The 14,016-nt window shown below is 36.1% G+C and overlaps 1 long non-coding RNA gene across 1 annotated transcript; it reads left to right on the top strand.

The window, feature by feature from the left end:
- Positions 1–1,422: 1,422 nt before the first annotated feature.
- On the top strand, positions 1,423–13,241 carry LOC136792374 (uncharacterized). The gene is made up of 3 exons (XR_010836048.1): positions 1,423–1,507; positions 1,642–1,757; positions 12,944–13,241. It is a non-coding gene; the product is annotated as an uncharacterized lncRNA (long non-coding RNA).
- The last annotated feature ends 775 nt before the right edge of the window (positions 13,242–14,016 follow it).

Genomic DNA, 14,016 nt, shown 5'->3' on the forward strand with positions numbered 1-14,016 from the left:
TAGCAAGTGGCAGAGCTCAGATTCAAGCTCAGGCTCCAGATCTCATGCTCTTCAACACTACTTCTTAATGAAAAAAAAAAAAAAAAAAAAAAGAAAGAAGGAAAGAAAAAAAGAAAGAAAGAAAGGAAAAGAAAAGAAAGAAAAAGGACTTGTAATGGAAGAAAGATCTCAAAAGAAGAATAGTCCCAAATCAACTAAGCTTTCACTTTAAGAAATTAGAAAAAGAAGTGTATAATAAACCCAAAATGAAGAAAATAATTAAAAGAAAAGATCAGAAATCAATGAAAGTGGAAGCAGAAAACAACAGAGAAAATCAATAGACCAGCTTAGACATGAAACTAGACAAAAGAGTTTGGGTCTATTTATGCATTGCATTCAAATAATTGATTTTCTTTTTTAATTCTTAAGGTAGTAAATTCATTTTTAGAATCTTCATATAATATTAGCCCTTGCACATCATATTGAGTCACTGTATTTATAAACTACTTAGAAGTTTATATTATAAGCTTGTAATGAGAGTGTTTTTTAGCCCAACAATTTTATATTTAAATAAAAAACATGTATTTTGAATATGTATTAAAATTTTGTGCACACCCTTTCTCCATTTAACAGTGGTTTCACATATTGCTGAATTAATTGTTTTAGGCATAAAAATAATCAGCTTTTGCTGAAGTGAACATCTTGCCTCACAAAAGATGTGGAAGAAGTACAGTGCCATTGAATTAGTCACGAATGCTTGCTTTGTTTTTCTTGCAAACTCTGCCAAACCAGAAGTGTTTCAGGGGTTTATTTTACCTTTAAATGGAAGGACCAATTCCTCAGAGGGAAATTATATTTTGCACATTACTGTTAAAAATTATGTTTATTTTATTTTATTTTTGCATCAGAAGTATTGTGACAAAACAGTTTTCTCTTTGCAGTCATTATTTGCCAAGATAGCCTTGAAAATGTTGCTCATTTTCCTTTCTGAGGACTCTGTTATTTCAAGTATGTTTTCTCTCTCTCTCTCTTTTTTTTGCCAGCTGTGCAAATTTTCGTAAAACAGCTTCAATATGAATCTTTTATGACTGTTCTTCAGTCATCTGAGTTATACTAAGCACGAAAGACATAAGAGATATCCACTTTGGATACTGGCTCAGAGAGAGGAGAGCATGCTATCTACACAAAGGAAACTCAATCCTCTAACAGCTAATTAAAAAAGCATTACTTTCCACAAGGGCTGACCTCCAGCCATATAAAGGATAAAGATGGCTGTCTGTCAATCATGTTTACCTAACAAATTCTGGCACGGGATCATGATGAATGGACAGATCTAAAAAGGGACGATATTGCTCAGAACTCCTAGGTACTCTTAATACCACCTTTAAAGAGGCAGAAGACTTCATCAGTAATTTGAAACCCCTGCCTCAGTGCTAGGGATACACCAGGGCTAAATTTGCCGAGGACGGCAGATACCAGATACAAGAAAGTAGGAGAAACATATTTTCACATCTGCAAGGATTTTGATGTAAGGGTACTTAAGATACCATAGTGAGTTCACGTACCTTAAAGTTTTTATTCAGATATTTTTAAAACTTTTCAATCACTTACTTAAGGGTAAACCAAAGACCTAACAGTAAACCAATTTGTTTTTCCCTTTAGTTACCCCGAAAGCAACCAGCAGGAAGCTGTATTTGAAATCATTCAGTTCATCCCCGTTTTCCTGCAAGAAAAAGCAATATCCTCTTCTCCTTCCGTCGTAAGAGTACTCAGAGAAGGTGAGTCCTTGGTTTACTTTGCTGTACTACTATAGAGACTGTAGGTTTTTACAGCCCAGATATTTCTCCTAAGACTAAACTACCATTTTCTACCGTTTTCAAAGCAGCATTTCATTTTGCCCTTCATTAAAAAAAAAAAAAAAAGAAAAAGGCAGCAAATCTTTACCATCAGCCATAAAATATCCCTTCACAACTTTCTACTCTGGGGACCACTTTGAAGAGAACCCTGGGAAAGAAAAAGTTCACGTGTGGGAAGTGTAGGGGACCTGGATTCTCTCTATCGAAGTAAAGGTACGGCTGTCTCCGCACGCTTTCTGACCCGTGCGTTTCAGCACAGTCGTTACTTCATCGAGGCTGTCCTTGTCACTCTTGCTGAGCTTACCTATCCGCCTTAATACTGACTTTGGACCTCAACAGGGAAAGCTGATTTTTCATCATTAATCATAATAATGGAAGTAGCAATAATCCTTCCAGACACAGTGCCTGGAGAATAGGAAATATAAATTTATTTGCTATTTGGATGGTTTTTACCTGCACTTTTGAGCTCCAGGTGTACCAAGATGGTACAATGGCAAAGAATAATCTGAACAAGTATGGTGGTAGGACATCTTTATGGTTCTGACTACTTGGGGTTCTATTTATGCTTTTTGATTTATTTTATTTGGTTGAGACTGTGATCCATCATATCTCTTTTTTCTTTATCATCTTTGTGCAGATTATTATTGATTCATTTCTCTCATTTATATAACCTCTCAGGACCTCAGTTTATCACAAGTAATACCATCGTAATAACAGTACTTTCTCATAGGATTGTGGTGAAGATTGCAAAGATTGATGCAGTGCTTGGACAATTTCTAATACATAATAAGCACTGTAAATATCATTATCAAGAGCTAACCATCCATTTAATGTTGTAATAATATCATTCAAAAGTCCAAACAGTTGATAAAAATACAAAATTCTTTGAAGTTAATTTCTACTTTTTTTCTCCATTTCATTTGTCATATGTGTGCCTCTTTTCCTCCCCTCTGAGTGACAGTCTAGTATAAGTAGTTATTCCTTGGTCAGGAACCCTCTCAGGTGTATGCTCCTTCATAATCTGCAAAACTACATTATCCCAGTTCTTGCAATGCATTTATGGGACACATTCAGGTAATCGTTTTTTAGAGTCAGATTATCACACCTATTTTCTTCTGCTTTGCTAGATTTGCAGTTCTTTGAAAAACATTATCAGGCTGATTTGGTTTATTGATCTCACTCATCACATTAAAATTTTACTTAATTCAGTGGTTTTGATCCTCATAAATAAATTTTAGGTAATGAGTTTTAATATATTTCCAACTTTTTGTTTATAATTTTAAAGGCCATGACTTGTTACATGTCCATTCTCCTTTAAGTGGAGAATGAATCAGTGGTCTTTTTTCCAATTGCTAGTAAAAGATTATGTTGTAATTACCTAAATATTCTGATTGATGAGATTATAGCTCTTTTTAAAAATTCTTGCATGTCCACAAACCCATTATTTTAGTGTGCAAGGAAATGAAGATATCAGGGAATCCTACTTAGTGACGTGAATTCAGTGTCATCTTGGGACTGTGTGTGTGTGAGATTTCCTTGCTGCTTCTAAGAAGGGAAAGAAATTTTCTATAATTTGTGACATATTAATGATGCCTCATTGAAATACATCTGTAACTTGTAATGTTTAATAGTGAGAAAGTTTAATTTGCCCTTTCTTTTACTCATATTATAAAAAAGAAGAATATTTGAGTTGAGAGAAACTGAAATGCTAAGCAGGGAATATTATGTGGCTCCTTCTTTTTATTTGCTTTCCATGAGCTTTACCCTAAAATTCCTCTAAATGTCTGTCTTCATAACAGCTTTTGGCACTGTTATTTTTGGGTGACCTAATAAAGAATGCAACACAAGAAAAAAGGGTAAGGGCTTTGGGCCCTGTGGACAAATATCTGCAATCAATCATGAAATTTACAACAGATACTAAAAGGAGAAGCGATTTTACAGAGAAATGATCTAGAATGGCATAATGTCATCATAGGAAAAGACTCTAAATGGCATTTAATTCCAGTGTACTCCAGAAGTGCAACTGATATTTCTTAAATCATCTGCATGTAATTTAAAATGAAGTCACTCCTTTGAGAATGGTGAGAAACAAAGCTGTCTCCTACACAAAACTTCATGGTAGAACTTGCTTAACCTCAGAAAGGCCATGGTAGAAGACATTTTGAAGTGTTCAATCAGTGGCTTGTAGACTTCAAAATCAAAGAGTTTCTTTCCATTACATGCAGCTCTTACATGTTATGACCATCAAACACCATATTAGAGGGGTCAGGGAAAGGGTAGGTCAGTTGTCCAGGTGAAACTTCCAAGAAGGGGAAATACAGTATGGCAGAAAGTGGACTGGCTATCAGACAACCGATAAGTTGGCCATATAGACATATGTAATGTATTATTGAAAAATGTTAAATGAGGCCTCAAGACTGCCACAATTCAAAGAGAGCTGTGAGAACATGAAGCAGCATTTTCCCTTTTTAGTTCCATGGAAAATTCCCAAATACTGACAGAAGTTGATAGACTAGTATAATGGATCCTTTTAGTATCTATCAGTTGGCTTCAACACAGGACGAGTCTTGCTTCATCTCTAACTTCATTCTTGAAACAAACTCCAGACATCGTAGCACTTCATCTTTAAATACCTTCTTACTAACATGTAAGGACTATTTGATGTTTGACATTGCCACAATACCACTATCCCTCTGAAAATTTTAACTTTATTTCCTTAATATCATCAAATATCCAGCCAGTGCTTACATTTCCATGATTGTCTCATAAGTTTTTTTTTTTTGGAGATAGCACATTTGAATTAGGATTCAAAGTCCATGAATCAGAGTTGGTTGATATGTCTCCTCAGTCTCTTTCAATTTATAGCACGCCCCTTCGTATTTTCCCTTTTTGTAAGTATTTGTTGAAAAAACTGAGATATTTTTCCTGTAGTTTCCCACATTCTGGATTTTGCTGATTTTGTTCCTGTTTAATAATTACTCTGTTCTCCCATAAACTGACAATAAGTTTTAATGGCTTGAGTAACACCACATTTTCAAAGAAGCTGGCCCCAAACTAGCCCTCTTAACCCTTCACTCACAAAGAGGGTCACAAGAGTAAGAGTTAGAAGTGGGAGATGATGTTCGAAAAGAGGAGTTGGTATGCTATGAGTCCTGTTCACCTCAAATCAAGAGGAAATGGCCTTCAGGAGACTGCTTCTCAAGCTTAATATAAGCCCCCTGCAGGGACTTCCCTGGCAGTCTAGTAGTTAGGACTCCATGCATTCACTGCCGTGGGCCCAGGTTCATCTCTGGTCTGGGAACTAAGATCCCGTGAACCAAAAAAGTAAAATAAAATTAAAAAATTAGCATCCTGAATTTAGTCAGTGTTGAGCCAAGGAGAGCTGGCTGCATTGAGATTTGCACTCCAGAGGTTTGTCAGACTAGAGGATGTGTGAGGTCATCTTGTGGACCATAAGTGTGAAAGGGTGGCATAGGATTAGTTTAGATTCTAGCAAGAAGGCTACCAGAAAGAAGGCACTGGAGGCCCATGGACAGGAGGAACAAGAGACTGAACAGAGTACAGATGGATTTGCCCTTGGTAACAGAACGTGAAGGAGATGTCTGAAGGCTTTGATGTGCTGTGGTTTTTAGGTTTTTAGTTCTCTCAAGAACCAATGAATGTTCCTAGGAGTACGAGTCAGATCCTGCCTTCTGTCTATTTCACTGTCCAGTGAAGGGGAGCAGCTGAATTGGAGAAGCAGAGTTGAATCTTTGTGGTTGGAGCACATAGGAAGAAAGACAAAAGTTACAAGAAATGGACTCATTGCTTAAATGCCTTCCGTACAACTCCAAGTCATGACAATGGTCTACAAGACTGTCAACATTTTCACCTCAGCGTCCTCCAGTCCTCATGGCTATTACAATGGCTTTTGCTCCATTTTCTTTTAAAAAATACTAGGTTGCTCAAAGCTCAGAACGTTGGCACTTATTGTTGGCTTGTTAATAAACATTTTCTAAAGATCTTTGCATGGCCACTTACTTCTAATCACTTGGGGGAGATCTCTGCTCAGAAGTCATTTTTTTAAGAAAGGCCTTACAATAGCAATCTACAGCAGCCCCTTCCTCCCTTCCCCAGTAAGGATCTCCCACGTTATCGTACATTGCTACCTGAACTGAATGCTGGTTCTTTGGTTCACTCCACCCCAGTTGTAACTAGAGGAGGTCCGTTATGGACAGGAACTCTTGCCTACATCACCAGCAGCTATTACAACATGCCTGACATGAATAGTTGCTCAAGAAATATTTGTTAACTACTCATACTTTAATCATGTCTGAATTAAATCTTAATTATTGGTATCACTTCAGAAGTGCTTTGCAAAATTTATTAATGACCATGAAATTGATCTCTTTTGCGTTCTTTGGAAGGAAAGAATATACAAATTGCTTAAGTTTTATTTAATTTACTCTAAGACATAGGTCTTAGAATTTCAAAAATTGAAGAGAAAAATCAACCTTCTTATTTTACAAATGAAAGAACTGAGAGAGGATAAGTGCCTTATCCAAAGGCATAGAAAATCCATTAGAATATAGTTTTTTAAATCAAATGAACTATCTACCATTTCTTTTATTTGAATTAAATGTGTTTTATTAATTAGATTGTAAGCTTTTTGTTGATTCACTGATTTATACTTCTACCACTGCTTCTATCCTATTGCTGGGAATATATATTGTCTTCAAAAAATACAAGTTGCTCAGTTGATTTATTGAAATATCAGAATACCTCTTAAAACAATATCAAGATAAATTACATTACAAAAAAATGTGATTTTTATACAAGTCTCTCCTTCCAACATTTAAATATTATTACAATGATAATTATTTTAAGTAAAATATTTTATATTCAGAACGGTCTTTACATGAGTGTGTAATGCCAAGGTATTCAAGAAAACATTTACCCAGAGTTCTGTTTTTGCTATTTGAGCCATGGTTTTCCCATTGGGACAAATAAAGGAAAATAAAGAAAAACTAGTTTAGAAAATTATTTTTATTATAAGACATATAAAACATCAAAAGTGGGCTTCCCTGGTGGCGCAGTGGTTGAGAGTCCGCCTGCCAATGCAGGAAACACGGGTTCGTGCCCCGGTCCGGGAGGATCCCACATGCCGCGGAGCAGCTGGGCCCATGAGCCATGGCCGCTGAGCCTGCGCGTCCGGGGCCGGTGCTCCGCAACCGGAGAGGCCACAACAGTGAGAGGCCCGCATACCACACACACACACACACACACACACACACACACACACACACACACACAATAATAATAAAAAAAATTTAAAAAAAAAACGAAAAAACATCAAAAGTTCTGAATAATTCTTTGCTAACGATGAATTTAATTTAATGGAATTAGTGTCACTCTCAGGGTTGATTTGTAGACCTGATCTATCATGAACTAGCTGTGTAATAGTGGGCTTAAGGCAACTCTATGTGCTTTTAATTTCTCATCCCTACTATTTCTATGCAGAGCTGAGTGGGTAAAATAAGATAATAAAAGTAAAAACAAGTTTGAAATGATAAAAGTCTGTTGATACAGAAGGTTCTATGTGGCTACATGAATTTCTCTACTTAACAGCAGAAAAGAAAAAGTCATACTCCAGCAACTATCAACTATTTAGAATTGTACATCTCAAAAGGGAAAGAACATTCAAAGTGTCTGTATGCTCAAGTGTCTTTTACAACAAGTTTCCTAAAGTTGAAATGTATACTTGGTGATACCTGAGGTGCCTTTAAATGGTACATGAGTGAATGTTCTTAAGTTATGTGCTATTTTAAACTATTTTAGAAAAAGATAAAGCACCAAGACATCAAACCTTTAATAGGACAGATATTATTGATTTCAACAAAATTTATTTAATCAAAAAAGTTATCATTTTAATGTAAAACGTGGTACATAAATATAGTGAATTAATGATATAAGATTTTAAATTGACTAAAGCTGGGAAAATGCTTTTCTACAACCATCTATGAAGAATAGTGGTCACTTGACCTTTGTTTGACAAACCATCTGGTGATGGAAAATTCTCTGCTGGATCAGGAAGCTTACTCTGTCTTTGGAAACCTCTGAACATCTCAATATCTTGCTCTTATCGGTGCAAAATCCACTTCATTGTTGGCATCCAACATTTGATGTCAGATTGCAACATTTGGTGCAAAATGAGGACACCCAGAGCAAGTCTAATTGATTTTCCTCACCTGTCCTTGGTCCTTTACCTCCCTGCCCAACTAAAATATCAGTAACTAAAGAGGGCTTAAATAGTTGGGCTTTAATTATACAGATTGGTGAAACTGTCATGGTTTAGGTTTCCAGATTCTTTCCAGACCTTTTTATATATTTTGATTTTGGCCAGTTTTACATGGACTAATAATTTCCTTTTCAAATATAAATTTTTTTAATTGGGGGAAGAGTATTCATATGCTTTATTACAAATCTGTTTATTGCAAATCTGTTTTAGTTTCTGGGGGAGAAAGGATCATTCCAAATTTTAAAATGATTTTTCTGTGTGATATGTTTACCCTTTTAAAATTATAGTTTGTTATTTACTGAAGGCAGCTAAGCTTGAGTATTTCAGCCTCTCATTATCTTCTAAACTTGATTTACATTGGACCTTTTGTCTTCATGCTTTCATTTTGGGGGGAGATGTCACTTATATTAGGAAAAAGAAGAGAGTTGGTTTAATTTGTTAAAAACTACATTAGCATATTTTATTCTCTATCACTTCGTTGGACTGAGACTTCTGAGATTTCATGAACACAGCAGCTTTTGACTTTTTCCCATGTGTGCAAAGGAACTAGGAAAGAAGAATAATGCAAAGGAACAAAGCTAGGACATCACCTCTCTAAGAAATACTGTTTTCTGTCTAACTCATTGTCCAGCTGAGAGGAGCAACTTGATTGGAGAAGCAGAGTTGATACCATGTGACTAAGGCATATGGAAAGAAAGACAAGTTGCCATAAATGAAATTATGTAACTTATTTATGTCTAAATCATTCAGGCCCACAGCATCATTATAATTCTGCCAATCCCATGGCAGTCCTCATGAAAAGTGGGCTGATCAACTTCCCAAAGCAAGCTCACAGACCATGAGGGACCTTGAATAACCATTGACTTCTTGTGAGTTTTTCCAGTGGAAATGAGTTTCTCCTCTAAAAATATTATTTTAAAAAAGAAACTCTTACTACCTTGATGGGGATTGATACTAAACTTATGACCACTAGAACAAGAAAGTCTACCAGGTGATTCATAACTGAGGTGAACTTCTGTTGCATGCCAGAACCCCAGTAACAGAGTCTGGTTGGGATGGAAGAGGCATTGAGGCTAAAAAGGGATGATGGAGACAGAGAGCTGAGAAACCAACTTGGCTAAAAGAACTGGATACCCTAAGTGAGTAGCAAGAACTTAAACATGCATTGTGCAAAAAAGAGGAGTGAACTTGAACTTGATTCTGGCAGATGCTAATGTCATAGGTTAGTTAATTTAATGGATGGGGCAGATCAAGGAAGTGGGTGATATATTAAAGTCAGTGAAGCAATGACACCATAAATCTGGGAGTGACCACTCCATTTGCAGTGCACCCTCACATTACAGGTGTGTACCTGTAATGGTGCATTTTCACGGCCCCCATGATATTTGACTTCTCTTCCTCTTACACCACACCCTCCCTTGGCTCAATCCTTTCCAGACTCACTGCCTTCTTTGATGTGTTCTGAACACACTAAGTGTGTCCCAATTCAAGTCTTTGCAAGTATTATTACGTTAGTGATGCTTTTCTGGACTACCCTATATTAAACTTGTCCTGTCCTCCATTCAGCACACACTGTTTCTCTTCCTTGCTCTATTTTTCTTCACAGAAATTGTCCCCTTTTGAAATGCTATGTATTTCGCTCATTTATTGTATTGGTCTTTTCATGCTAAAATGTAATCTCCACATGACAGCATGTCTGTTTTATTCACTGCTGTAGTTCCAGAATCCCAAAAGCACTTGGAACACAGTAAGTGCTCAAATATTGGTTGAATTTCCATTGAAATACCCCTTGATACCTGACTTTCTTTGTCTCTAGATTATTTCTTCTTCTTAGTTTTCTTTTACATTAAAGCTGAGGTTAATCCATGACAACAGTTTGTTCACAGATTCTATCTTCCTATAAACTTTCTCTGGACTTCCTTTTAAATTTGCTTCTGCTTCCTACAACCTGAATCCTTTCATATTTCATAGCCCTAATTACTGAAACAGACTGATCAAAATTAATTCCTACTGGGACACTTTTTTTTGTCCCCAAGCCACTGGTCAGTCTATAAATTGACTTTCTTGGATCCCACATTGAGACCCTTCAGCTGTGGCTCAAGATTCAAACCATGGCTACCCGGGTCTATCTGTCCTCTCCCCCTTGCTTGAGACAGATACCTAATTTATCTAGGTGTTAAAAATATTGGGTTAGTTTTATAAGATCTGGAAATGTGATCTAAGTTGGATATCAAAGGTTTTCAAAATGTTTTCAGGTGCATTACACTTTCTCAACCTACTTATGATTAAATTCTCTTTCTTTTTAAATGTTCTTGATCTCATGCAATGGCTGGCCACCCTGGATAGAGATCTCAGTCCCTATAAAAGATGATCATCCCTGGTCAATTCTGTTTTTGAAAGATCTCTTGAATGTGTGTCTTTCTCTGAAGTCCCACATATGCTTCTTTAGTTAGATTTCTCTAGACCTAACTTCCCACTTCAATTCATATTATGCACCTCTACCAGAATATCTTTTAAAAATACTAAGAAACCAAGTTATTTTTCTCTTCAAAATCCTTCCATGATCCTAGTTGGTTCAGTAAGACAAGAAAAAGAAATAAAATCTTAAGAAATTTGAAAAAAGTAGGAAAATGTAGATTACATGATTGTGCAAACAGAATCCAAATAATCTAATAGAGTGAGTAAATTTAAAATAAATATGCAAAAATCAATTATTTTAATCTATTAGCAACAGTGAAAAAATTTACAAAACAAAATAATTCCATTAATATTAACATCAAAATGTAAGTACTTAAGAATATATTTAATAAAAGATATGTAATATCTCTACACCAAAAATTATAAAACATATTAGTCAATGTCAAACAAATGTTTATCAAATTAACACCAAATACTTGTGTCTAAAAAATACTCTCCAGTCACTTTTGGAGATGTTATATATACTTAAACCAAAGTAGAAACACAAAAGGTGGTGTCAATTTTCTTGGAAATACAAATGTGCTTTGCTCATCTTCAGTAAATAGACTCTTATACTCTTGTGGGGATTGCAAATAATTTTAAAAATATCTTAGTGACAGTCCAGATATTAAATTTTCTTTTCTTTTGTCTCCATGAATAGTAAATGCATAAAGAAATAAAGCTAAGGATGGGGCACATTTCCATACATTTGAGTACATGTGTGGGAAAGCAAGCCTCAGATTCAAAGAGTTATTTATATTTCTGACAACATGCTTGCTTCATCAATAACCCGTGATTCCATAACACAGGTCTGTTATGGAATTTTGTCAAAATTCAAAATTCCAAAATGACAAAATTATCAAATTAAATAGAATTTTTAAAAGGTGCATGAGACAAGATTTGTTTGCATTTTCCTTGAATGGGGCCTTGTCAAGCACTTGATTGGGTCCAACTTTGCTGAAAGTTTGCCCTTGTTTGTGACTGCCCTTTACAAATGTAGGAGAGCAGCCAGTTTCAACACATGATTCTCGGGGTTCATTTGGGGTTTTGATGGCAGGGTGCAAATAATAATATATATTTGTTGTTGGTGGTTAAATATCTCAGTTGGCATCTTTCTAGATGTTGTCTGACTATACAAATTATTTCTGGATATTAAATCATAGGAAGAAGCATTTCCTATTTTGAAGAAACTAATTAGGTTGAATTGACTAATTCCCAGTTGCAGTGTCATGACCACAAAATATGATTCATGGAAGTAGGCATGACTTCACATCCAGGACATGGCAACACTTTATTTGTGTGCATTTAAGGAAGACAGGGGCAGAAAGTTCATTTGCTGCACCTGTTACAAAAAGTTGTGAAGGCAAGTAATAGTCTGGAATCGTCTGTACATCATGGCCAGTGGCACTTCAAGAATTACTGCATCTGCCAGCCACATGCTGGCAAACCTCCTTCTTCAGAATTACCATGACACACACAGTTAGTACCGAAGCAGGAAGCAACTGAGGGGAGGGACTCAAAACCTCCCCTAGAATCAGGGTTAAAAGAGGAGGCTGTCGAGGTGAGGGCTGATAAACATATTTTCCTCTCAGTTTTATAACCAGTGGTAGGTTTTCACTTGATTTAAGAATATGTATGAAGTGTATACCTTATTCTCATTAGTTATGTTTCTGAATTTGAACCAGGGCTTATCTGCATCGCACACACACACATATATATTTTTTAATCATTGGCATTTTCTAAGAAATTCAAGCCTAGGGTTTTAAACAAAATCTTGGTTCATAGTATTCTGTAACTTTTATCTGCTCTTCCCTGTAACAAAGAAAATGCAGAGCAGACAAGCATTGCTTACTGAAACTGCTATGTATACGGTAGGGCTTCTCGGGTGAGAATCATATGCTTAGCGAACACTTACGGAAGTGTAGAAGTTACATATGGTATGCCTTTCCAGAAGGCAAGCTGCAGTGGACATTGGTTTTGCTTTGCTTTATTTCGCTGCCCAGTATTCATTTTTCTTTAAGTTTCATTTCTTTTTATTTATGTTTGTAATTGAGATATAACTGACATATAACATTGTATTAGGTTTGGGTGTACAACACAATGGTTTGCCATATGTATATATTGCACAATAATCACCACAATAAGCTTAGCTAACATCTATCGCCACACATAATTACACATTATTTTTTTGTGTGATGAGTACTTTTAAGATCTACTCTCTTAGCAACTTTCAAATATACACTACAGTATTGTTAACTATAGTCACCATGCTGTGCATTACATCCCCAGGACTTATTTATCTTATTACTGGAATTTGGTATCACTTGACTACCATCACTCATTTCCTTTCCTTTTGTTTTCTTTTTTTAAACAGCTTCCTCATTGCTATCATCTGAAGCCTGATATCTTCTGGCCAAAGACAAATTAGATGCTGAAACCAATTAGATGCTCTGTTTTAGAATTTTAATCTTGAGTAGAAGAACAAACAAACCCAAACGCTTAGCTTTCTTCCCTTTTCGGATGAGGTCCTCATCATCTTTGCTCAGCTATGAGACTACTGTGGTTGTTCCTGCTTCCTCACTTTGGGAGCTGACTTGCTCCCTGTGCATGCTGAACCCTTATTCTTTATCCTCTGATACACTTTGAAAACTTCCTCCCTACACCCCACTATCCTTCCAATAAATTCTATACCATTATGCTTCAATCAAAGAGATTTCACTGATATATGACTTATAACTTCATTTGTGCAATTTCACATGGAATGCAAATAATCATAACGCAAGTGACTATGAAGTAAGAAGCAAATAACCCATAAATATTTTATATTTATTGTTAATAACAAAGTGTAATTATCTCACAATTATTGAAACAAACACGAGTGAGAACACTGTGGTTGGAAAATCCTGATAATCTTAGAAGCTACTGCTTAATATCAACCTGTTTCTCATTAAGTTTGAGTAGAAATGGTCTCAGATGCTTTATAGGTCTAGGGCTCTGGGAATTTGTTGACAACATAATCATACCATTTGTAGGAACCTGCTGAAGTTGGGGGGAGTCTACTCAGGGGGAGCCTTTTGCTAAACTGAAGTGGGAATAGAGTAAGGAGGGCAGGGTATGCAAGAACCTCAGAGAACCAGATTGGAGTAGGTGGAAACAGAATAATCAGCTTTATTATACCGACTTGGGGATTTCTCCCTTGGGGTATAAGTCATATTACTGGGTTTTCCAAGAATGGGAATGTACATATAGGTAATTCAAAACTATAGCCATTCTATAAAAGAACTGCCTCACTGAGAGAGCCTGCTGAGATAGTGTTCATTCTCTATAGGAATGGCTGCACTCCATGCTCACCGATGCCTGCACTGAGGGGAAAGTGATGGACAACTAACACTGGAACAGCCAATCTACAGTGTGACTAGCAGCCTATAGAGATGGTCTGGTGTGTCT

This window comes from Kogia breviceps, chromosome 13, assembly GCF_026419965.1.
Source record: "Kogia breviceps isolate mKogBre1 chromosome 13, mKogBre1 haplotype 1, whole genome shotgun sequence".
Classification (NCBI taxonomy): Eukaryota; Metazoa; Chordata; class Mammalia; order Artiodactyla; family Physeteridae; genus Kogia; species Kogia breviceps.